Source organism: Desmodus rotundus, chromosome 3, assembly GCF_022682495.2.
Source record: "Desmodus rotundus isolate HL8 chromosome 3, HLdesRot8A.1, whole genome shotgun sequence".
In the NCBI taxonomy this organism is placed as follows: Eukaryota; Metazoa; Chordata; class Mammalia; order Chiroptera; family Phyllostomidae; genus Desmodus; species Desmodus rotundus.
Genome location: NC_071389.1, coordinates 5,112,184 through 5,137,849, shown reverse-complemented (window position 1 = coordinate 5,137,849; position 25,666 = coordinate 5,112,184). Strand labels below are relative to the sequence as shown.

General features: G+C 52.7%; 1 long non-coding RNA gene across 1 annotated transcript; it reads right to left on the bottom strand.

Moving 5' to 3' along the window:
* Positions 1 to 9,235: 9,235 nt before the first annotated feature.
* LOC139440768 (uncharacterized) lies at positions 9,236 to 13,477 on the bottom strand. The gene is made up of 3 exons (XR_011650921.1): positions 13,372 to 13,477; positions 11,250 to 11,387; positions 9,236 to 10,118 (listed from the first exon to the last, which is right to left on the bottom strand). It is a non-coding gene; the product is annotated as an uncharacterized lncRNA (long non-coding RNA).
* Between the last annotated feature and the right edge of the window lie 12,189 nt (positions 13,478 to 25,666).

Sequence of the window (25,666 nt, the reverse complement as noted above, 5' to 3'; positions counted from 1 at the left end):
ATTTTCAGGGCTTTTGGATTGGAACTGTGGGTGAGGAGTTGTGGAGCGGTGCTTTACTTCCTTCTCTCCCCAGCCCTGTGAGGCGGGTCTTCTCTGGCCTAGGTGGAGGGGCCGAGTACTTTGCCTGAGGTCACAGAGCTGCAGAGTCAGGAGGAGAAGGGCGCACACCACAGCTGGGTCCAGGACCGACTCATCTAATCCTCCCAACAAGCCACAGCCTCTAAGCGGGCTGCCCCTGCCTGCAGAGTGAGCTGCTTTACGCCACGCTGGGGCAGAAGTTGATCATACCCACCCTTGAGTCAGGCCACGTGGGTTCAATTCTAGAATGCTGGGAGCTACTTAACCTCTTCGAGCTTCTGTATCCCCAGCTGTAAAAAGGAGATGGGATAACAGTACCTGCCTCCCAGGGTTGTGGTGATGATTACATAAACTAATTGTGCCTCCACCGGAGAAACTGCCGGTGCATAATGAGTCTTATTATTGCGCTTTTAGCTTCCCAACCCCTCAATAGGGGTTAAAGTCACAGTGATCGGTGGGAGGTGGCTGGCAGTTGGCAAGGCTATTGGGCAAGAGACCTTGAGAAGTGGGGTCTGGGTTCTTGTCCACAGAGTGAACTGGGGAGATGCCCATTGTTCTTCGCAGCCTGGTATCCTGGTACTCTGATGCTCTGAACTTGAGGGATGCTGGGTCGGGAGTATCAACATGGATGTGCCCATCCCCAAGGGAGAGGCCATGATGTCTAGACCCATAGCAGCTTCCAACCGCTGAGGGGGTGGGCAGAACAAGAGAAACAGGGCAGACACCACTCACTCATTCATTCATGCAAACAATACTGACTTGCCCCCTACTCTGTTGCAAACCTGGGCATGGCACAGGGCATCCAGAGCCAGTAAACGTGTCAGGGTCCTGCATACCTGGAGCTTTGGTCCTGTGTAGAGGAAAATGCAACAAGCTTGTACACAGAAGGGAGCCGGGGTGGCCAGCACAGTGCAGCAGGAGCCCCTGGGCTGGTCCAGGGCGGCTCAGGAGGACCAAGTGCTCTGAGAATGTCACTTTGCCAAGTTGAGAAGGGAAGAGCTGCTTTTCTTCCAGCAGCTTCACCCCAGTCGTACTTGCCAGGATTTTGAGAAGTGACAGCTCTCTGGCTTCCTGTAAAAGAACACGGGAGTCGGTAGGCAGACAGGGCTGTCTGTGAAACAGCAGCTTCAGGCTGGGACAGGTCACTTTTCAGTGGGCTATTTTCTGGGCCTGATCACCCGGGGAGGCGGAACCAGGACCCCCTTCAGAGGACTTTGAATAATTCATTAGCTCCTGAAAATTAGCCCAGGTTCACTGCCCTCCTGGAGGAGCTGGCTCCGGTTGCAGTCCTGGCACTGCCATAGTCTGATCAGGCAGAGCCCGGCCACCGCTCTGGGCCCGGGTCAAGGGGAGAGGGCCGGTGTGCGTAAGGGACCCAGAATCTGAGCTTTATAGAGTCTGTGCTGTATTAACTCACTCAAACATCCCCACAATCCTGCAAAGTGGAGGCTATTATAATTGTCCCCACTTCCCAGATGGGAAGACTGAGGCACAGAGGCTTGGAGCCCATGTAGTTTGCTCCGTAGTCTGTGCTCCAGCCCCTCCCAGGATTGGATTAGAGGCTGTAAGCAGGACGTATCCTCAGAGTTTCCCCCTCTCACTTTCCAGTTACGCTGCCCTGGAAGCCATCTTCCCACAGGTCACCCCTCTGTGCTGATTTGTAAATCTGTGACCAGGGAGGGGGAAGGTGGGCAGACTTGACTCTTTTAGAAAAAGGTGCTTAAAATGCTCACTTCACCAGGTGGTTCGGAATCGCCCCGACACACGGAGTCTCTCAGAGTCAGAATGGGCCCTTCTGTTTCCGTGGGACTCTGTGTCCAGGCTTCTCCCACCAAACTGCGGGCTTCCCTCGGACAGGGGCTCGGCTGGTTCCTAACACCAGAACCAGTGGCATGTGGTTTGGCTGTTGACAAATAAGGGAGGTCACATGACCCACGGTAACTTTACAGATGGAGAAAACTAGACTGGGAGAAGTAGCTGAGCTGTATAGCTGGGAAAGGACAGAGATAAGAGGATACCTGACTCTCATCCTTCCCTGATGGCCGCCACTGAATAACGCGTGCTCGGTAGTTGACAATGTGGTATGAAATGTGGTCACTACAGCCCAAAGGCTGCCACGCCCCCCAGCGCTGTGACTGGGGGCCTTTCTGTCTCTCTAGGTGACCTCTCTAGTCTCAGACTTTAAAGACCATCCGTATGACCCCCAATTTCCATTGGCAGCTTCCCCCGTTCCCTGAGATATGTTCTGGAACATCCACCTACTTGACATTTCTGATGGGTATTGAATGGGCGTTGAATGGGCAGGTGAAATTGAACATTGACAAAAGCCTCCCATCCTTCCCATATCTGCCGTCCCACAACCTGCCTCACTGTCCCCACTGGAGAGTGACCAGTAAAGGACACTGCCACCCACAGGTTGATTTCCTGGCCTAAAATCGGTTCAGGGTTTACTGGTGCCATTGAATCATGAAAAGTCTGATAATTTTTTCCCCTACAACTTCTCTCTGAATTCCTCCAGGCACTAGAGACTCAGGTAAGCGTAAGAAATGGCCCCCACCCCTCATGGAGCTCAAGGTCAGTAGAGGAGAGCATCAATGAAGAGACAAATGTACATGAAATCATTGCTTTGCGTCCAATGTCAGGAAGGAAATAAGATGGTGAGTTGCTTAAGGATCTAGTGTTCCCTTTGGAGACGGTTAGGGGAGGCCTCTCTGCAGAAGTAGCATTAGGCGAGATGTGGAGGCTGCAAAGGAGCTAGACCAGTAGGACCCTGGGGAGAGGGTCCCAACCAGCAGGTACAGCAGGTGCAGAGGCCCTGAGGTGGGATTATGTGAGAACCTGGAAGCAGGAGGCCCGGTGAGCACCAGCGGGGGAGATACCAGGGGATGGAGAAGCAGGTCAACACCAGGCCAGGTAGGCTGTGTGTTCATAGACACCGTCAAGGAGCAAATTTGGAGAGGTTGTCAGTTGAACAAGAGCAGGCTAGAGGGTGGGAGAACGAGACGAGAGAGACAATCAGTTAAGAGACTCCAACCGAGACCAGCAAAAGACTGCCCGTCGAGCTGAACACATGTGAAAACTTTGGATCAACCTCCAGCCTGCCGTCTACATAGAACAGCTCGCCACCAGGCGCCACCGCACCTTGCTTCTGCAGGAGCTTCCCAACTGCCGCTCAGAACCAACTCAGAAACAGAAATGCCTTTTCCTTGCGGACGATGCCCCTGTCCCAGAATGAGCCCCGCTCCTCCTTCCCCTGCCTCCTTTAGCTATAGCCATCACACATTCTTTCAGAACAACCCACCTCTTTCTTCCGCTAAACTTACTGTGTAGAAGGGCCCAGCCAGTCCCGGGATGGCGGGCTTGTCCGCCTTCTCCATCCAGCCTCCTGCTGGCGGTTTGGGCCTTTTCTGGCTGGCACATGCTCTGTAAACCCTTTCTTTCAGAAAACCTTTCAGCCTTGAAGGTTTTGGTTTAACAACACACACTTCTACCTTTGGGAGTTGGTTTTACCACCTATGTTCTGAACTCATCCCGGTTCACGTGCTGAAACTCCACTAATCCCAGCCTCCTGCCTTTGTGACTGAGCAGCCGCAGCCGCATAGCACACTCGGGGCGGAGCAGGCCTGCGGAGCCACCAGTGGTGTTGACAGGGCTGCAGAGGACATGGCAGCAGGGATGCTGGGCAGCACGGGCTCTTCACTCTTCAGCCCCAGAGCCTCTGCTTCTGGAAATGTTGCTGATTGGAGATCCCGAATAGCCCCAACTTGCCACAAAACTCCTATGAATCCCAGAGGAGACATAACAAACCACTTAATAAAAAAAGATTTTATTTATATAATTTTAGAGAGAGGGGAAAGGAGGGAGAAAGAGAGGGAGAGAAACAGTAATCGTTTGCCTTTCATACGCACCCCCACTGGAGGCCTGGCCTGCAACCCAGACATGTGCCCTGACTGGGGATCGAACTGATGACCTTTCGCTTTGCAGGACGATGCCCAACTGACTGAATCAGGGGCAGCCAGGGCAACAGACCACTTTTTAAACACAAAACTGAGTTGTTCTCTGATTCATTCATTTATTTTAACCACAATAATGCGGACATAGCATTTGCCATTTTAACCCTGTCTAAGACCACAGTCCAGGGGCATTAAGCACATTCACATGGCTGTGTACCCATCACTGCCGTCCGACTCCAGGAGCTGTTCACCCCCCCAAGCAGACACTCTGTCCCCACTGCTCACCCTCCATTCTCCCGCCTCCAGTCCCGGGTAACCAGCCTTCCACTTTGTGTCTGTGAACTTGACTCCTCCAAGTACCTCCCCTAGGTAGAACGAGTCAGTGTTTGTCTTTTCGCTCGGCCTAGTGTCCTCAGGCTCCACCCGTGTTGCAGCCTGCGCTGGAGTTCCCCCCTTTAAGGCCGACTGATGCTCCCTTGTGCGCCAGGCCGTGTTCTGCTTATCCGTTCCTCTGGCCACGGTCACCTGGGCTGCTTCCGCCTATTGGCTCGTGTGGATGAGATTGTTATGAACACAACGAACATCTGTTCAAGACGCTGCTTTCAGTTCCTTTGGGTCTGTGCACAAGAGTGGAATTACTGGATCATATGTTTATTCTATTTTTAATTCTTTGAAGAACTGCCTTCCTGTTTGTTTTCCATGAAAGCTCAAGGAATCTCCAGGGGTCGGTAGAGAGGGGGTTGGGACTGCCCTCCAGCTGTTTGCTGAACTCTGTAACCCAGGTGTGAGGACTGAACAGGGGAGCAGGGAGTCTCCAGGGTCCACAGCCTCTACGAAGAGGGGACTGTCACGCACCTGCCAGCAAAGATGTTTGAGGAAAGTTGTCAGTCCATCTGGGCTCCAGGGGGAAGGAAAAAGTGCTCCTTTGAAAATCTGTGCCCCCTACGTGAGTCTGGGATTTGAATGTATTCCACCTCTGTCATCCAGAAAGAACCCAGTCAGAAAGTCTACCCGTGCTCCTCCCCAAAGCGTGGCCTGGGGCAGGGGGTGGTCCCAGGCAGGGGAGGTGAGGGAGGGATAGAAGTGTGAAGAGGCTGATTAGGAGCTGGTAACACTGTGGGGCCCTGGACCAAGTCCTGCTGAGCCCCCAGGGAGACTTCAGGAGCAGCTCAGAATGGCCCCGTCACCAGGGGCTGGGTGTCTACCATCCAAGGCCCAGGGTTGCATCTGGTGGGGCTCACTCCTGGCTCCCTCAGACAGCCTGTGTCCCCACAGTGCTGGAATGTTCTCGTGGAGGATTCAGAAAGCCACAGGGACCTGCCAGGGACATGTCCATCGTGACTCTGGGGCTGGCCGAGGTGAGGTGGGTCCTCGGCAATGTTTGCCCCGTTAAATTAAGTGGTCCTGGGTGGCGGTAGGGAGTCTAGCAGAAGGCTGACACCCTCAACAATGGCTTTGGCTTCTCAGGGTTTCCATCCTAAGGGGCCCAGCTGAATGCAAACTCATGTCCACTCTTTCAGAGCACAATCTGCCCCTGGCAATATTTCCAGAATCTTCTGCCAGAGGACACTCCTGCATGCCTCCAGGGCTTTATACACACTGGGCTTGTGCTCGTTGCTGCCCAGTCCCAACCCTAGCTGACCCAGCACCCTCGGGCACTTTAGCTGCAAGTCCCAACTGGAAGCTTTTGTTTACAAGTGTCCTTCCTGCTTTAGTTTTTACTGCACCGCCTGTCACCAGCCCAGGAAACACGTGCAAGATAAACATAACACAGGCGTAGGATGTTCGGCCTGCCTGGACCTCCCTCTCACCCGTTCTGCAAGGGACGGCCTTGCTGCGGGAAAAGCGGTCAACTTAGTTTCAATAGCCCCATGGTCTTGGGGTGCCGACGGGTGCAGCCACTGTGGAAAGCAGTATGGAAGTTCCACAAAAAGTTAAAGATGGAACTGCCTTGTGACTCAGCGATCCCACTGCTGGGAATATAGCCAAGGACCCTAAAACACCCATCAGAAGGTGACTAGATACACCCCTATGTTCATCGCAGCGTTATTTCCAATAGCCAGGATCTGGAAGCAGCCCAAGTGCCCGTCAGTAGGTGAGTGCATAAAAAAGCTGCAGTACATTTACACGATGGAATACTACTAGGCTGTAAAAATATTTTACCCTTTGCCACAGTATAGTCGGACCCGGAGAGCATTGTGCTAAGTGAATAAGCCAGTCAGGGAAAGACAAACACCATAGATCTCACTTATACGTGGAATCTAATGAGCACAATAAACTGGCAGACACACATAGAGCCCGAGGTGAGGGCACGTGGAACAGACTGACAAATCCCAGAGGGGCGGGGGTGGGGGGCTGGATAAAAGAGGGTGAAAGGTTCAGCCAAAGAACAGACATGCATGAACCATGGATACAGACGTCAGTGTGGCGAAGGCCAGGGGATGGGGGCGCGGGGGCAAACATGGGGGACATCTGTAATGGTGTCCACAATAAAAAAATGACCCTGTGGCCTTGAAAATGATAACATTTAATTCTTTAAAACAATCTGTGAAGCTCAGACCTCATCTCCCTTTAATCGGTGTTTCTGTTTTGGTTTTACACGGAGGGAGACTCTCCTCCCATTAGTTAGTGGGTTTTAGATGCCCCCTCGGTTCATTTGTGGCGGGGAGCGGGGTTTGGCTGGGGCTGCCAGAGACGGGCTGGTCCTGGCAGCAGTCCCTGGAACTTGCTGTACTGCAGGAACGTGGAAATGTTTCCTTCCTCCAGCTGTCCCCTCTCACTCCAAGGGCTCCTCCTGGGGAGGCCAGGGGGGCTCGGCCAAGGCTCCAGGACGAGCCTGGGGTTGCCAGAACTTCTTAGGCAACCCCAAGGACACGCCAATCCTTCAACCGCTCTGCGACCCTGGTTTTAAGGACATGGTACAGGGACTTGGCCGCCGCGTGCCCTCTCAGGCAGCCCGGACCGTCACCGATCCCATTTCCATCCCCAGAAGTTGAGAAGCATGTTGTTCCTGAATGGCAGACTTGGTCACAGGTCACATGTCCCCAGTGAGGTGTGAACTGGGGAAGTGATAGGAGTGGTGTTGTCATCCCAGGACAGCTCCCTGGGAAGCGTGGAGGCAGGCGTACCTATCCCGTGGAGACAGCCCCTGGTAACTTTTTTTTAATAGCCTCGGATTTGACACCAGGAGCCCTATCAGCAACAAGGAACAAAGCAAAGAAAAGCAATTATTCACGTACACTCAGGGTCCTTTTACGGTACTTCTGGCTTGATGTTTTGTTTTTTTTTTTTAAAGAATAGGGGTTGTTAAACTCCAGCCTGTAGGCCTGTTTTGTACAGCCTGGAAGCTAAGAGTGTTTTTTACATTTTTATGTAATTGTGGGGAAAGCACAAGGAGAATAATGTGTCGTGACATGTGAAAAGTGTAGAAATTCAAACTTCTGTGTCTTTAGATAACATCTTATTGGAACAGCCGGGGCCCAGGTATTGACGTGTTGCCTGGGGCAGTTTCCCTCCAGAGGCAGAGACAGGACGGCTGCAGGGCTGGAAGTTGTTACTGTTTCACAGAAAGACTGCGGAGCCCTGAGTTAGAGTATCGGTGATGAAGACGTAATGATGTTGCTCATCTGTGGCCCCTGGCAACACAGCATCGCATACACATCCGGGGAATGAATCAATGAATGACTGGATGAATGGAGTGAACAAACACGGTCACTGGGTCTCCCACGGAGGCTGAAAGGCCACTGTGCGCCCCACCCAGGCTGCACAAGTGCCCAGAAGAGGACAGAGGATGGGAGCCCAGGGCCCCTGCAGACCCCTGCACAGTGAGGGCTGGGCCCACATGATGCATCTCACAGCTTCAGGAAACCGTCCCCTGGAAAGCCGCCAAGCCAGCTCTGCTCAGGAAAGCACCTGTCCAGGTGTCAGACGTCACTCCTTGATCTCGGATCTGGGACCGTCAGATTACCTAATGTCTCAGTCGGCAGGAGGGCTGCCCCAACCAAGGACCACAGACTGGGTGGCTTAAACCACAGACATTGCTTTTCTTACTGTCCTGGAGGCTGGCAGCCCAAGGTCAAGGTGCTGGAGGTTTAGCTTTTCCTGAGACCTCCCAGGACTGTTCCTGTGTGTATGCATTCCTGGGGTCTGTCCTCCTCTTATGACCTGCTGCATTCGAGCCCCCCCACCTGACTGCATTTAACCTTCACCACCTCTTTGAAGGCCCTTTGTCCAAACGGCGCCATTCTGAGGTACTAGGAGTTAGGACTGGAACATGAATTTTGGAGGAACCAAGTTCAGTCTACAGTGATTTTCTTTAGATCAAAGTGCACGTACTCTGGGGCCCTGTCCTTGGGCACAGAAGGCAAATTTGTTAGCAGGCATTCATGCCGCTCCCCACTCCTGTCCCCGCCCCCCCCAACCCTGTGGAGATCCGTCCTGAAGGTCTTCTGATGCCCAGATATTGGGACGGGGACGGGATCTCGTAACTTCTGGCCTCTCTGGTCACTGCTGATCTGCTTTCTGTCCTTGCTGCCCTCTTCTTGATGAGGCTGGGGTTACCCCCCACTCAGCCCCAGAATCTGAGTCTGTTCCCTCACATGCACCTGGGCCCCCAAGGACTCAGTCTGCCCTTCCCTGCCTGCCACTCCCAAAGCTGTCCCCCCACCCCCTTCAAACTATTCAACTCTTTTTGGAGACAAAAAAAAACCACTCTGAACTTTGTCCCAGAGCCCAGAATTCCTGAGCGTCCAGCCTCAAAGCCCAGCCAGTATATGTTCAGGTGGGGAAAGGGATTGAGTGAGAAAGAGCTTTGCTTTCTTTTGTCCTAGAGCAGGGAAACAAAATACTCATTATTCCATAGCTTAGTAGGTGATACGCCCCGCCCAGCCATGGCCTACCCAAACCTCCCCTTAGCTCACATCCCCCTCCCCCCCAACCCCGTGTCCCTAAAGGATGCCAGCTTGGCCTCAAAGAGAAAACAGATGACGGAGCTGCTGGCCTCAAACAAGTGGCTGCCTGCCAGGAGCCATGCAAACACCCTGGCTTCCCCTCCCTTCCCCTGCAGCAGAGGGGTCCCTGCCCCAGGCCAAGTGCTCCCCACCCTTGGCTCTGTCCATGATCCCCCTCCTCTATGTTTTGGTTTTGTTTAAATTAACCTTTTAATTTCAGAATTGTTTAGGTTTACAGAAAACTTGCAAAGACAGTACAGAAAGTCCCTGTGCCTCCCCTCCCCCCAGTTTCTCCCAGTGACAAAGCCCTACATTACTGTGGTTCATTTGTCACAATTAATTAACCAGTGTTGATGCATTATTATTAACTAACGTCCACACTTCATTCAGACCTCCTTAGTTTTTACCTAATGGCCTTTCCCTGCCCCAGGAGCCGGCCCAGGACACCACATGACATCCAGTCGCCCTGTCTCCTTAGGCTCCTCTGGGCTGTGACGGTCCCTTAGACAGTTCCTGCTTTTGATGACCTTGACTGCTTTGAGGGGTAGCGATGGGGTATCTTGTCACGTTCATTTGTATTTGTCCGGTGTTTTTCTCACGATTAGACTGAGCTTGTGTATTTGTGGGGAGGAAGACAGGAGAGGGGAGCCAGGCCGTTCTCACCCCATCACATCAGGGGTGACTTACCACTGCTGATGTTGACCTTGGCCCCCTGGCTGGGGTGGTGCTTGGTCCGAGTCTCCACTGTCGGGTTCCTCTTTGTCCCCTTGCTCAGTAGGTGGGGAGTGACGCTTCAGCTCCTTGGGGGTCATTATCTACATTACTGCTTTAGAATTCTCCTGTGCAGGAGATGGGAGATTTCTCTCTCCCACTTAGTCACCTCTTCAATTATTCATTTGTATCAGGATAGACGCCTGGATATTTATTTTGTGCTTTGCGTTGTTACCCAGTGCAGCATTATTTATCTTGCTGCCCGACCTGTTCTGCTGTTGGCCCTCTGGTGGTTTGGCGTCCGTTCAGCATGGCCCCAGAGTTGAGTTTTGAGTGTACTTCCTGTCTTTCCAAGACGCTTCGGGCTTCTCTGATCTATTCCCTCCCGTGGCCTCACACCGGCCATCTCTCCCAGGAGCCTCGAGTCCTGTTAACCGAGGAGAATGGGATGAGAACCCCAGTGTCACTGCTTCTAGCCCTCTCAAGGGATGAAACTGGAAACGTATGTGTAAATACAAGTCGCCTGTGTGTGGATGCCTATCTATGATTTCTGTATTTGTCCATCTGTATTCATATTGACCTAAACGTGAGTTCGTGCTGATGTCTCCAAGTGCACACCAGGACCACACAGTTCTGTCTTGCCTCCCCCGCCCCCACGTTCACCTGCAGCCCTGTGCTCCGACAGTGGGAATACCAGCTCCCGCCCCCTGTCATCCACCCAGCTGTCTGTGTAATCTCAGGACACAGCGGCTCAGGTCTGCTAGCCCAGCCCGTGTGCCAGTGGAAATGACATCCCAGCCAGATGCAGCACTTAACGTATATTCCTTCTGTCTAAAGTTTTAAAGTCTCCACTCATGTCCAGAGTTGCTCGGGTGACTCTGATAGCATTCTACCCCCCACCCCACCTCCTTCTGGGAGGTGGCCACACATCTGAAATGCAGTTAGATTCTTCGTCCCAGTGTGCAGTCCATCCTGGGGACCCCGACCCCCAACTGATTTTTAAAAGTCTGTGTGCATGAAGGCTCACTCTGCACTCGAAGCCCCAGTGCCTCGTTCCCACGAGGCACATTGGTGCCCATCCGTAGTTTTATACATAGCGGCTACACGGTGTAAAGCAGTTGCACTTTGTGCCCCCAAATGCCCCATGTGTCACCTATTCAGTCCCCTTCCCAGGCCTTGGCAACCACCAGTCTGTTTCCCATCTTCCTTTTCTGTATTTTACCCGAACGTGACTTCCTCCACAGGCTCCTGCCCACCAGGATGGGGCATCTTTTACAAACCTGCTCTCGGGGCGGCTCAGGAACCTCCCACTACGGTGTCACACGTCTTCTCCCCCCATAGCCAAACCCCGTGTCTGTCCTTGGCCTGACTTCTCTCCTTGCCACTGACACGGCTCCTGCCAAAGTTCCCGCTGGCTTCCCTGTTGCTAAACACAGAGTGCCCTCCGCCCCTCTGTGACCGACGCCTGGTGCCAGAAGCCCAGGCCACCCTCTGTCTCTGCGGTGTCTCTCCCTGTGTGCTGGAGGCTGCCGTGTGGTCACCTCCCTGCCACACTTACTTTGAGGGGCAGCCTCTCTGGCCTCCACTGGAGCCCTGCTTGGACATTCTCACAGGTGCTTCCAGCACGACAGGACCCAGACCTGCCGCGGTCCCTTGCTGCCCACCGCGAGACCAGGGGCACCTCAAAGTGCGGAACCTAAAACAATAAAAAATTTTTAAATGCTTGAATCCAGAGATAAAAATGTTTTTCTAAAAATCCATCAGCTGCCTGGCTATCTGCCAGCATTCCACACTTGATCTTGGCCAAAAGGCTGAGAAGTGATCTCCTAGTGCTCTTTTTGCTATATGCAGCCTCATGCTTCCTGGCCAGGACCTCACCCACACCCCTCACCACGTGGGCTGAGCTGTGATGAGCGGTGGAAGTGTTTTGGGAAGCCTTTTCACTTAACGTGCCCGGAGTGACGGCGAGCCACGTAAATCTACTCCCTGAAACCCAGCTCCCCTCCAACCCCCCCCCCCCCCATCCCAGGCCCTGGCCTGAAGCCCATATGAGGTTCCCCGATGGGGGCGGGGCGAGAGCAAGGGTTGGAGGGGAAGTCGGAAGAGAAAGAAGCAATATTTGATTGACTGAGGTTAGAGCTCTCACTTTGGTAAGGTTTGCAAAACCACATGACCGTGACAGGCCCATGATTAGGCTCGGTGACACTTGAGCTCCAGCCCCTCTGGGACAGCCCCGAAGGGGCTTTCCACCCAAGCCGTCCTCCTGTCCCCCGTGAGGCATGTGTGGGTTCTCTTAAGGACATTCATGCACTATCTGGGTGACGATTCTAAAGGAAAAGCAATATTTCAAAAACTTGCTTCCACAAGTATTTATGAAAGCATCATTCATAGTAGCCAAACAACATGAAAACCCAGATGTTCACTGCGGGTTGAACCGATGAACCAAAGGTGATCCGTCCCCCGGATGGCACATCGCTCCGCCTGAGGATGCGCCGCGGCAGGGGTGGCCTGGGAAACCGCCTCCTTCCACCGCTGGAAGAAGCCAGACCCCAAAGGCCCCACATTATGGGTTTCACTTATATGAAATGTCCAGAATAGGTGAATCTATAGAGACCGAAAGCAGATTAGTGGTTGCCAGCAGCTAGAGGGAGCAAGAATTACGGGGTGAGGGCTAAGGGGTATGGGTTTCTTTGGGGGGGGTAAAGATGTTCTGTAACTGATCGAGGTGACAGTGGCCCCCACCTGTGAATTCAGTAAAAGCAGAGTGTGGGTGAGTTGGAGGTACGTGAATTCGGGCTCCATAAAGCTGTCACCAAGAAACACAAAAAATAGGCCCTTGCTGATTGCTTCAAGGCAGTGTCTGTTTATATCAGTGATTCTCACAAACGGAGGTGTCAGTGTGTGAATTTTGGGCTGACTCAGAGTTAAGGAGTTACCTTCGTGACAGCCCCAACTTGTGGCTGACTCAGGACCAGCCCCAGGTGACTTAATCACAGGGGCTGGAAACTGTACCCCACAGGGAGCTGTGGGGTTCTGGAAACTGAACGGGAAAGAAAAGGAAGCAGGTCGTGCCCAAAGCAAAAACAGTCGCTTCTCTCCCCTCGAAGACACGAACTTGGAACTGGAACCTGGGACATTTCTGAAAGTGACAGAGTTTTAGCTCCGACTGCAGGACTGTGGCCCTGCCTCAGAGAGAGGCTGCTTTCTGATGCCAGATCAAACACAGACGCAATGGTAGCCGCCAAGCAGTCAGGCAACAGCAGCAAAGAAACAGGCCAAGAAATCGATTCCAGAAGCTAATCGGAGCGGAAGGCTCACACGCAGGGTGACCCGTCACGTGGGACACGGAGGGAAGCCAGGTGGGTTTTCAGAGCAGTGACGGAAAATGCTCAGCATTCCAGCTCAGATTCTGATCAGATCCTGCTCAGATTCCAGCTCCACCTGCAGACCTTTGGGCGCCTTTGCAAAGCCATAGCCCTGGCGTGGTGAGCCTGGGCGCTCCGCACGTTTCCCGTGCTCCGTTCTCCCCGTCTGCCACCAGGCAGAGTATTAAAGCAGCTGGTTTTCCCTGTTTTCACCAGTCATGCACCCGACCGTCAGGCCCTGTGCGAGGTTGCGTGGTGACCCCTCCCAAAACATCTCCACCCAGGCAGAAGCTGTGAATGTGAGTGTGACCTTACCTGGGAAAAGGGCCTTTGCAGATGTGATGACGGATCTCGAGATGAGATCATCCTGGATTCTCCAGGGGGGCTCTAAACCCAATGACTAGTGTCCTTACAAGGGACAGAAGAGGAGAGAACACCACGGAGAACAGGCTGCATGAAGACGGCAGCAGAGGTTGGGGTGATGTACCCACAAGCCAAGGGACACCTGGAGCCGCCAGAGGCTGGGGGAGGTGAGGAAGGGTCCTCTCCGAGAGCCTCTGGAGTGGGCACTATCCTACCAGCACCTTGATTTTGACCTTCTGGCTGCTGGAACTGCATGAGAAAGCACTTCTGTTGCTTTAAGCCACTCAGGTGGTGGCCATTTGTTACCACAGATCCAGGAAATGACTACGTTCCTCTTGAGTCTCCGGCCTAACATTTTTAAGTAAAGCAGCACTTACCCCATGCCAGGGACTGTGTAGATTGAGCATTAACCTACTTACACCACCTGACCCTTGGACTGACCTGTGTGGTAGACACCTCGCCAGCCCCGTTTTGCCCGGTGGGGAGGGGGGCGGTGGGTTGAGGCTGGTCAGGGCCTGTTGTGTGTGTGACCGGCTCCCCCAGCGCTCTTGCCCTTGGCTCCCTAATCCTCTGAGCACCGCCCCAGACACTCAGCCTCTGCCTGGTCCGTCCCCGAGAGCTTTGATTCTGGGCACCAGATGGCACTGAGGGACCTTAGGGGCCATGGGGATGATTCAAGGGTTAAACCCAAGCTCTAAGTAGCCAGGCAGGTAAATAATCCTGGGAGTGTCCTATTGCCCTGCTGAGAAGGACCCCTCCTACAGCAGCTTCCCAGCCTTGCCCCCCGAAGCCCCCACAAGTACCCTCTTTAGGACAGGGACACTGGGTCAGGTGTCAATGAAAGGCCAGTGCTGGAAGCCACCCCAGAAGTCACCTTCTCCTGGTGTGGGCAAGACCCCCATTGGCACGATAGGGGAGGTTGGTTGGGTACAGACAGGGACGTGTGAGAAGGGACAGTGGCCACCAACAGTGTAAGGGCACTTGAGCTCTCTGAGACCCTCGCAGGGTGGGGACCCCTTGTCCCTGCACATGGCCAAAGCTTCTGAGGACAGATGACTCTTCTCCCCTAAGCCACCCCTCACCTCTCATTCTTGTGCCCCAGAAAAAAAGAAGTATTGTTCATTACAAAGTGTTTAGTAATAAGTAAACAGGTGTGGGTCCCGGAGTGCAGGGCTCTGAGGGACACCTATCAAAGCAAAGTAACTTTAGCCCTGTGACCTTCCTCCGCAGGGAGCTGGTCTACCTGTCAGGCCAGTACAAGTGCACCCAGGAAAGTCATCCGAGCTGCCTCCCTCTGTCCACCCCCTTCCCTCCTTGCCCCCCACAGTAAATAACGGCTCCCGGAGGCCACTCGGGGAGAGCCGTGGGCTAGGGGCACGGACTGTACTCCCGGCTCCTCGGGGCCAGGCCAGGCGCAGGGGGTTATTTACAAGCCCTGGCAGCTGCCCCAGCTCCTGGATCAGACTGGTTTGTTTGAGTTTCCTGTGCCAAGTTATTTCTCTTCCCAGTGAGAATTGGAAACCGAACACAGCCCGGTAAATCCAGCATCGAATCACTGGGTCGATACCTGCTTGCCACCCCCTATCAAGGCCTAGAAGGTTCCAGTGTCCGGCCTGTTTTCCACTTCCCTCTTGGACAAATCCCTTTATGATGGGAAGGAAGTGCTGGGGCTGAGGGTGCGTGGGGGGTGTGCCCCCAAGAGCACGTGCCTAGAATCAGCCCTCCACCATTGTGTCCTTCTCAGCAAGGGGGCAATCAGAGCTTCACTGCGGGCAGACTGAAGTTCCCCGGGGCAAAGGCCTCCAGAGGGTCGCTGGCGGGCTCAGGGCTGCAAGCTCAGGGCTGTGCTGGCTTCCATGGGCCCCGGGCCCTTCTGCTTCTGGGGATCCCTTCTTCCATAAAAAAATATTAAAAGTTGTATTTTATAACTGCCTCGGTATAAAGACAAACGTAATTCAGGCTGGGTTCATTATTATATGTTATTAGTGTATTTATTTTTCTTCTGATTTTATAAAGTAGTTAAAACATTTCTGTGGGCTCCTAAAAGTACCAGGACCCTGGGCCCCCCGGGCCTGGAGGTAGAGCTTGCCCTGGTGCTGCTGGGGCCTCCCTCCCCTGCTGTTTTGTTCTTTAATGGTTGTCTGTATCCAGGTTTACTGTGCAAAGCGATTTCCATGCAAAGTTGTATTTTTTTTCTCTCCAACAGGCCTATGGGGTGGGGAGTCTTGTGACCCCCGAACACACAGATGTGGAAACTGAGGAATTAGATAACTTGCCCAAGGTCACACACAGCTGGGGCTGGACCCACAGCTCATCACCCCCACCCCCAGCCCTGTGCTTCACCTCTGTGCTAGATGCCTCCTCACCCACATTTGACTTTGAAATGTTTACATGCCCACAGTTCATTGTAAAAGCTGCACACGGCTGCCTGGAGGCCTCCGTTAATCAGTAGCCACTTGCACCTGGCCCAGTGGGCACTATCTAGAGCAGAAAGTACAGTACAGATGGAACCGCAGGGCTGGGGCCGCACCTGCATCTGTGCTCGGCCTGCCCACCCCTGCCTTGCTTTTCTCGGACCCAGTGTCCTCCGTGTTGTCGAGTCTGCCTGTGCTGTGAATGGTATTCCCTTCAATGTGTGAGGTGCCCAACCACACAGGGTGGCCCTGTCCAGGCCTCCAAAGTGCCCCAGCGCCACTGCCAGCTTTCCAAGAATTTCTGATCTAAATGGTGATGAGCCTGTCCTGGGAGAAGGTGGGGGTGATGGAGTGTTAACAGCAGAAAGGAGGGGGACAGTGGGAAGGTTCTTAGGCTGACATTAGAGGGAGGGCTGGGAGGGATGCACTGGAGCTGAGAGTGGAAGCCCAGGCTGCCTGGTGGGACACAGTAGCCACATAGGGACCCTGGAGACCAGCACTACACTATCTCAGGGAGTTGCCCTTGGGGTCGGGGCCATCCGGCAGAGTGTGCACCAAAGGTGGAGCTTGGAGCATGCACCAATGGCTACAAATGCAAAGATGAAAAGGCGATTAATTTTGCCTGGACAGAAGGGACAACCAAGACAAGTTTCACAGAAGATGGAACATTTGAGCTGGGCTTTGCAGGATGAATAGGAGTTTGCTGTACCCAGAAGCCAGGAAGGACATTTAAGAGAAGTGTACAAGAAAAGGACGGGAGATCTAGAGGCCTGAGACTGCAGTTTGCACAGGCGCTGTGCTGTCCCTGTTCTGGCACTGACTCCCCTGGGTTACAGAGGTTGGCTCGCTCACATCTCTCTCCCACTGCACTGGAGGCTCCTGAGGGACTGGGTCCAGTTTGCCTTGCATTACAGAATTAGGCTCAGGGCCTGGCACAAAGGGGCTGTCAGCAAATGTTTGCAGGATGAATGCACCACCTGACGGTTTGCTGCCTGTTGTAGCCAGAGTTTGAGGAGCTAGGAATGAGTGAGAGATAGGAAGAGACAAGGCTGACAAGCCTCGCCGGAGACTGTGTGGGCCTGCAGGCTCTGCCTCAGAGCCTGGTTTCACGGTTCAGGGCTGTCGAATCAACAGAAGGGTGTGATCCAGACCTGCCTAGCCCCCTGCTCTGTTAAGGTTTGGGGTGGTTCCCAGCTCAACTGGGCAGATCCTGGAAGCCGGCCCCTGAGACAGCAGAGGAGGGAAGAGAAACGGGTCAGGCCTGCAGGCTCTTGGCCGTGCTTACCTGCTCCGCGATGATGGAAACAGTTCCGCTGAGGGAGCTCTCCAGATTGGAGGCCTGGGTCAGGAAGAGCTTCACCATCTCCTGGGTCAGTTTTGTTGGGGGGCATAAGGGTGGCAGCACATGGGACCCCTCACCTGTCAAAGGACTAGTGGGATTACACAAGGACTACACAAAATTATTCCCTCAGCACCACAACCAAGTGGGATTCATCCTATACCAGGTCCAGTATTTAAAATAATCAAATAGTATAACCCATCACATCAACAGATTAAAGTCAGAAAACCACAGGATCATATCAGTAGAATCAGGAAAAGCATTTGATAAAATCTAACATTGATTCAAGGTTAAAAAAAAAAAAAAAAAAAACCCCTCTCAGCAAACTAGAAATAGAGGGGGAACTTCCTTACCTTGATAAAGGACATCTACAGGAAACCTGCAGCTAACATCATACTTAATGGTGAGAAACTCAAAGCTTTTCCACCAACATCAGGAACAAGGCAAAAATGTCCCATCTCATCATGCCTTTTCAACATCATAGTGAAGTCCTAGCTAAGGCAATAAGAAAAGAAAAGGAAACAAAAGGTATACGGCTTGGGAAGAAAGAAATAAAACTATCTTTATTCGTAGACGGCGTGATTGTTCATGTAGAAAATCTGGAAGAATTGACAACAACGACAACAAAGGACTCCTGGAACTCATGAGTAGTTTTAGCAAGGTTGCAGGGCACAACGTTAACAAGTCCATTGTTTTCCTGCATACAAGCAACAACCAGGAGGAGCCTGAAATAACAAGCACGTTACCATTTTCACTAACACCCCCCACTGGGAAATGCTGAGGTAGAAACCCGACCCAGATCTATATGAGAAACCATAAAACCCTGTTGAAAGAAATCAAAGAAGAACTAAGTAAATGGAAAGATGTCCATGCTCACAAATCGGAAGACTCGATATTTGCAAGATGTCATCTCTTCCCAACTTGCTTTATAGATTCAACAGAATCCCAGTCAAAATCCCAGCAAGCTGTTCTGTGAATGTTGGAGGAGAACAAAGGTGGAGGACTGACGTTACCCGACTTCAAGACTTACTATAAAGCTACAGTAATCAAGACGGTGTGATGTTGTCATGAGAACAGACAAAGAGATCAATGAAGCAGAAGAGAAAGCCCGGATACAGACCCACTTATAGTCAACTGACCTTGGACAAAGGAGCAAAGAGGGTCTCTTCAACCAGTGTTGCTGGAACATTGGGCACCCACGTGCAAACAATGACTCTAGACACAGATCTGACACCTTTCAGCACATTAATTCCAAATGGGTCACAGACCTAAGTGTCAAGTGCAAAACAATTACTCCCCTGGCAGGTAGCATAAGGAGAAAATCCAGATGACCTCATGTATGGAGATGACTTTTTAGATAAAACACCACAAGCATATGATCTATGAAAGAAAGAATTGATAAGCTGGATTTCATTAAAATAAAAAATCCTGTCGTGAAAGACAAGGTCAAGAAAAAGAGAACACAATTCACAGACTGGGAAGAAAATCTTGGCAAAATATATATCTGATAAAGGACTGTCACTCGAAATATACAAAGAACTAGTAAAACTGAACAATCAGAAAAAGAACAACCCAATTGAAAAATGGGCAGAAGGCAGACACCTCACCAAAGAAGATAAAAAGATAGCAAATAAACACATGAAGAGATGTTCAACATCGTATGTCCTCAGGAAATCGCAAATTGAAACAAGGAGACACCATTGCACACCTACAGGAATAGCTTAAATCCGGAACCCTGATGACCCCAAATGCTGGCGAGGATGCGGAGCAGCAGGAATCTCACTCACTGCTGGAGGGAATGCAACATGGAGTAGCCGCTTTGGAAGACAGTTTCGCAGTTTCGTACAAAACTAAACATACTCTCACCCTACCATCCGGCAGTCACACTCCTTGGCTTGTTACCCAAGGGAGCTGAAAACATCTCCACACAAAAATCTGTTCTTATGGGAGCTTTATTCATAATTGTTGAACATGGAAGCAACTATGATGGCCAGTCAGTGGGTGAGTGGATGAATGAACATTCAGACAATGGAACATTGTTACTCAGTGCTAAAAAGGAATGAGCTATCAGGCCATGAAGAGGCTTGGAGGGACCTTAAATGCATGTTGCTAAGTGAAAGAAGCCAATCTGAAAAAGGCTACATGCTGTGTGAACGTTATGACATTCTGGAAGAGGCAAAACTATGGAGACACTTCCAGTGATGTGTGGGGGTGAGAGGGGAGGGCTGGATGAACAAGCAGGGCGCGGAGGAGTTTGAGGTTACACAATGCCCACACCCACAGAATCTCCAGCACCAGGAGCGAACTCCAGTGTGAGGTTAGCGCCTGGGCGATGACACTGTGTCGATGTGGGCTCACCCAGGGTAACAAAGGTCTCACTCTGGGGTGATGCTGATGGTGGGAGAGGCTGTGCATGTAAGGGGGCAGGATATACATGGGAAATCTCTACCTTCTGCTCAGTTATGCTGTGAACCTAAAACTGCTCTAAAAAATAAAGTCTGTTAAAAATCCTGCCATGAGTCCCCCCACCTCCCATCAGCCCCTGAGCTGGAGTGGAAGGGAAGGAGGGGCTGATGGGGAAAGGGCCTCTGGGAGACGGGGAGAGGCTGCAGAAAGAGGCAAAGAACCACAATTGTCCCACAGCCAGGCCTGCCAGGTCATCCTCATGTCCCCAGGCCTCATCAGCCTGGGAGAGGATGACAGTGGGAGGCGGGGGGGAGGCAGGGTGATTGAGAAGCCAGGGCTGGGTGGTACCCCTCCTTTGGGTAGGCTGCGTCTGGGTTCCCCTCCCACCCCACCACTTTCCAGCTGGGAAACTGGGCGAAGACGGTGCCCAACTGCAAAACGGGGGAAGTAACTGCACCTCCCCCGGGTGCAGGTGAAGATAGCGGAGATGACACACCCAGGTGGAAGGCTTTTCTTGGACAGTGGAATGTGGCCCCCAGGCAAACTGTTAGCTCCCTGCGATTCCTGCTTGCTCCACCGCGCCCCCTGGTGGCCGCAGCCCCTGCAGCTGCCTCCGCGGGGCTTTGTCTAGGGTGGCCACCACCATTTACTAATTCCTGGAAGATGGCCATACTGAATTTTCTCCCAGCCCTCTTTTTCGAGGGTCCTTGGCCACTATCCCCAAGACAGGATCGGTGGACGCTTCGGGGTCAGTAAGCAGGATCGTGCTCCAAATCTCTTCAACAACCCACAACCAAACTTACCAGGGATGGAGATCCCTCCCCTCAGTTCCCTGTCTCCCCTCACCCCCCACCCCTGCCCCTTGGGCTCTTCCAGGACACACCCAGAGAGGTGGAGGGAGCCCCCCCAAAGCCCGCACCAGCCCAGGGCAGCCCACCCCACTAAGCCCAACTGCTAGGGTTAGGTATACAGACAGGTCCTGCCTGGGGCCCTTGGTCAAGGGCAGGAAGTCCAGGGAAGGGCCCTGCCACTTGGTTTTGGAGGGAGGCTGAGTGTCCAGGCTTTCCAGGGTGATGCCAAGGACAGTGAGTGGCAGAGCTTGACCCACCCCACCCTGCCCCCTCTGCACCCCCAAGTAAGGGCGAAAAAACTGGCAAAGTACGTGCTTCAAATTCTCAAATTGATGGTTTAATTCCCGAAAGGAAGAAATTGAGAGAAAGGGATAATCTACCGGTGAAATAATTGATTGGCCATTAGGGGAAAATTCTAGATTCCACTTAAAGAGCCTAATTAGGTAACCCATTTGTGAGGATAAAGTATTTATCAGTCATGTCCTTCTTTGGTGCTGCCCCTGTATGGCCAATGACACCTTTCACACCAACGTGTCCCCTGGCCCCTGACTAGCTCAATAGCCACCCCCAGCCCTCGCTGAGGCAGCCCAGGGAGCCTGCACTGGCCACGCAGACCTTTACCCATCCTGGGGCATGCTGGGTGGGACTGCACTCTGGAGGACACCAGTGCGCTCAACTGAAGCTGAATGGTGACGAGTGTGTCCACGTCTGTGGTTTTAGTCTGGACTCGAGCAGGTTGTGAAATCAGGGCATTTGAGCCATGTTTGCTTAAATTTCAAAAGGCCAAGGTGGCCCACCGCGACGTCCGAGTCGGTCCATAGTGCTACTTTATAGCACCGATGCCGCCTTGGAAGTAAAGGTGCTGTCAGCCAGGCTATGATGTGGCGGCTGTCCCAGAACAGCGTCCAGCATCCGAGCTCAGGGCACCCGAGCAGCTACGAGAAGGGCCACAGGCTTCCAGTGCAGACTGAGGCCAAGCTCAGGAGTGAGCGGGGTGAGAGGCTGAGCTTGCTCAAACCTGGACCCACCTGCTCAAACCTGGGCTCACCTGCTCAAACCAGGACCCACCTGCTCATAGCTCCTTGGATTTCACACCACCTTCTTCACAGAGAGAATCTTTCTTCTTCACAGGCTCAGAAATCTCAGGACTTGGACACATTTTAGGTTCTGGTCGTTTGAAAGATGTAAACTGTGCAGCATTTTTCATTTTTCTCTGACTTTGTCTCAGGTGCCTTTTCTGTTTAAGAAATGGTTTTCCTATGATAAAAGGAACAGAGCCACGGGAGAGCTGGGGGAACTGGGACAGAAAAACAAATAAAACCTCTGTTATCTCCATCCACGAAACGTGTCGGTCTGCACGTGGCTTGGTTCCCTCTGCTCATTAACATGGCTGTAACCCCAGACCACTTGCAAATTTAAATTATGTGTTAAGATAGAAAAACACCGAGAGGATAGATTGTAAACATTCTTCCCACCCACACACAAAGGCAACTACGGGAAGCGATGATGTGTTAATTGGCTTGATTGTGGCGATCATTTCACAACGAATACGTATCAAATCTTCATGTCGTACGCTTGGAATCTATACAGTTTTCATCTGTCAATCATACCTCAATACAGCAGGGAAAAACAGAAAAGTAGGGTTCTTCAAGAAATGAATCGCCAGATGAACAGGGAACCTAGAAGTAAAAGGAAATTTAAACAGCAGATCAACCAATGTTAATGGATCCTGATTCAAACAGGCTGTTAAAAAAGAGAAAAACAGGAACACTTTTGGCATCTATGAGGCTATCGGTAATATGACAGTGATAATTTAATGACGTCGAAGAATTTTTCAAAGGCGTGCTAATAGTATTGTGATGACGTTAAAGAGTCCTTGTCTTTTATGCATTTGTAAATATTTACAGATGAATAGTATGCTCTCTGGGATTGGCTTTAAAATGATCCAGTTGCAGGGAGTGGGTGGAGGTCAGGAGGACTGGAGGAAGAGATTGGGCACGTGGCCATTGTTGAAGGAGGGTGGGGTATGCACGGGTTCATTAGAGGATTTCTCTATTTTTTTTAATGTTTGAAATTCTCCATAATACATACCCATAATAAAAAGATTTTAAAAATCAGAAAGAGCGTCACACAGGGGCTGGGACTGACCGTCTTTGGGCTCAAGGGGACTGAGTCAGGGAGAGGCACCCCTGTGCGCTAGGAGAGAGCCCCAGGCTATTTAGCCAGCTCCCTGTTCGCGCCCCAGTGCCCGCCAGGGGGCGTCCTAGACCGCGTTAACTGTCTCAGGGATGGGGTGAGTAGGGGGGCGGGGACAGGGCTGGAACAGGGGGCTGGGCTGGGCCCCGCTGCGTCCTCCTCATCCTTCCCCAGCCCCTCTCTGAGATGTCAAACGTCTCTGTGGGGAGCAGTCTAGGCGCAAGCCTAAGAGATGTGCGCGAGGCCAAGGCGAGGGCCAGGACTGCAAGAACGTCGCTGAAAAACTGCCCATGAAAATTGGATTCTCCTACTGTTTCCTTATCCTGCTGTCTCTTCAGAGAATTTTATTTTTTTGGTTTCTGTCCCAGTTTCTCAAGTCTCCCTTGTGCTTTCTTTTCTTTTCTGAATCAATTTTTGGGATATAACTCACACATTAGACAATTCTCCCATTTAATGTGCACAATTCAATCGTGTCCCGTATACTCACAAATGTGAAATGGTCACCTCCGTAATTGCTGGACTTTTTTCTCACCACCTCAGATGGAGACTGTGCGCCCTGCGGCAATCACTCCTCTATCCTCCCCCCCGCCACCCCCCAGCCCCACGCAACCTCGAATCTCTGTCTTTCGATCTCTCCAGTCTGGACGACCCCTGTGGTTCTGATGAGCGAGCAGGCTTCTTTCTGTCCCCGGGAGGTGAGAGCAGAGTGTGGGAGGCCCCGGGGCCTCCTGCCCTTCCCGCTGCCAGCTTGGTCCCGAACACGGAAGCTGCCGCTGTCCCCTGTAATGTCTACACGGCTCGATGAAACTGGCTTCTCCAATGAGAGTCTAAAGGGTGGGGGTCCACTGCGGTGGATCACCACCCTCCCCTCCCCCCCATGCGCACACGTGTGCACACACAAGGAATCAGATGGGCAGTTACAGTTCACAGAGGCCCCAGCCGCCCTCCCACATGGCCAGGGGGACTTTGAGACAGAGTGGCCACCATGGGAACCAGTCTGGCAGTTCCTCAGAGAGTGAAACAGTCTCCATGTGACCCAGCAGTCCCCCTGCTGGGTGTGCATGCAGTCAGGAGAACTGAAACTGTGCGTCTGTGTGAACACTTGTCCACAGCCCCAAAGTGGACACGGTCCAAGTGCCCGTGAACAAAGGAACGGATGAATAAAGGGCGGTACGTCCCCACCCGCTGTGGGACACTATTCAGCCATGTAAAGGAATGAAGCTCTGACACAGGCGCGAACCTGGAAAACCTCGTGTTCAGTGAAAGCAGCCCGACTCAAAAGACCACACATTGTGTGGTTCCGTGTACATGAAGTGTCCGGAGGAAGCACATCCGCAGAGACCGAGAGCAGAGGGGCAGTCGCAGGGGCTGGGGGAGTGGGAACCGGGCGTGACTGGGATGGGTGCAAGGTTTCTTTTGGGGGTAACGGAAAGGTTCTGGCATTAGAGAGTGGCTGGTGATGGTTGGACAATGTCACGAATGTGGTAGAAGCCGGTGGATCGCACACCTGGAAATGGGTGAAATGGCGAGCAGAAAAAGAGGCCGAAACTGAGGGGCCATCTTTTAGCTAGGGAGGTGGGCAGGACCTCCGAGGGTTCGTTCTAGAATGGTGGGGAACAGCAACATCTGAACCCTGCTCTGTCTGGGCCACGTCCGCCCTCACCATGCCACTGAAATCACCGCCATGCAGGTCACCAAGGATCCCGCCTCCGTCCTTGTGTCCCCGAGAGGGCTCTGTCTCCTCCGACACATCCTTCCCTGGGCTGCTTCCTGCTGCTCTGCCTGCTCCTTCTTGGTCTCTCGGCTCATTAATGCTGACATGCACCAGGGCCTGCTTCTTGGACCCCTTCTCTTCTGGTCCCTCCCAGGTGCCACTCCACCACCAGTCCAGCCTGAACTGTCCCTTGACTGCAGGGTCCCATGCCCAACTGCCTCTCCACCTTGCAGGGACACCCAATAGGAAACTCCAACTTAACTTCTTCAAAGTCACCGCCACCCTCCCCCCCAAACCTGGTCCTCTCACAGACTCCCTGACCCCATCAACCGCGAACCTGTCCATCCAGTTGCATGGACCAACCACAGCGGGGCCGTCCCTGGCTCTTTCACACTCAGCATCCAGTCTGTCAAGGGGTCCCTTCAACTGCATGACTTGGGAAGGAGTTCGGAATCTGACTACTTCTCTCTGCCTCCCCTGCTTGCTGTAACAGCTTCCTGTTGGAGTCCCCCTTGCCCTTTTTGAATCTTCTCAACACATCATTTAGATTGATCCTTTCATCATAAATCAGATCAGGTCACTCTTCTGCTCCAAGCCTTCCATGGCCTCCTTCAGAAAAAACGCTGAAGTGGGCACGAGGCCCACAGGACACTCCATCATTGGAGCTCTTGTGTGGGCTGGGTGAGGGCCCCCTGAAACATGCCCACGTCCTGGTCCCTGGAGCCGGTGAATGCCACCTCACGTGGTCAGAGGGTCTTGTGCCAATGGGATGAAGGATCTTGAGGTGGGGAGATGATCCTGGATTATCCAGGTGAACCCAGAATGTGATCACTGGTGTCCCTATAAGAGGGAGGCAGAGGGACATTTGGCCCCAGAGGAGGAGAAGGTGATGTGCCCAGGGAGGCAGAATTGGAGGGGTGGGGCCCCCGAGCCAGGAAATGGGGAGGAGGCAAGGTGTGGGCTCCCGGAGCCTCGAGGAGGAGGCAGCTGTCCCGAGACCTTTTGAGTTTAGCCCTGTGAGGCTCACTTCAGACTTCTGACCCTCAGAAAAGTGTGAGAAAATAAGTTTGTTTTGTGTGAAGCCACCAACTTTGTGCTGCAGCACCAGGAAGCGAATACACCCTCCTCACCTCTTTAACCTCCCAGCCCAGCCCCACTCCCTGCTGACCCCCACCGTGACCTCCTGATGAGGCACCTCTGGTCTTGGGGTATTTGCTCTGGCTGCCCCCTCTCCTGGGAACCCCCCGCCCCGCCCAGATAAATGCAAGCCCTCTCCCTCACCTATGCATGGAATCATACAATTGTGGCCTTTTGCGACGGGCTTCTT